Below are 370 nucleotides of genomic sequence, written 5' to 3'. Positions count from 1 at the left end.
TTTTTTTTATGAATCCTCATTTTAAATTGTTGAACAATCTTTTCAGATAGCCCTGCCTCATTTTAAATAGGGGAAGGGTTGGGAAACATTTTTGATGGAATAAAAGTCATTTTAAATCTAAATCAGGGGTTGTGAATAATTTTGGGCACTGTACTTCCCCAAAAAATAAACATTTTTCATGAGAACGATGAACATTTGTTTTCTTTCTGGTGGCTCTTTTGGCTGATTTATTATTATTATTATTATTATTAGTCGTAGTAGTAGCAGTAGCATAAGTAACTCATTAATAATCAAATAGAATATATTCTAATGTAGGTGGCAGTAATGCAGCTTTGTGTTGACGATAGCAATTGATAAGGAAACGGACGAA

The sequence above is a fragment of the Poecilia reticulata genome, linkage group LG23 (genome assembly GCF_000633615.1).
Source record: "Poecilia reticulata strain Guanapo linkage group LG23, Guppy_female_1.0+MT, whole genome shotgun sequence".
Lineage (NCBI taxonomy): Eukaryota > Metazoa > Chordata > Actinopteri > Cyprinodontiformes > Poeciliidae > Poecilia > Poecilia reticulata.
The sequence above is the reverse complement of the archived record's forward strand: the minus strand, read 5'-3'. Positions refer to the sequence as shown.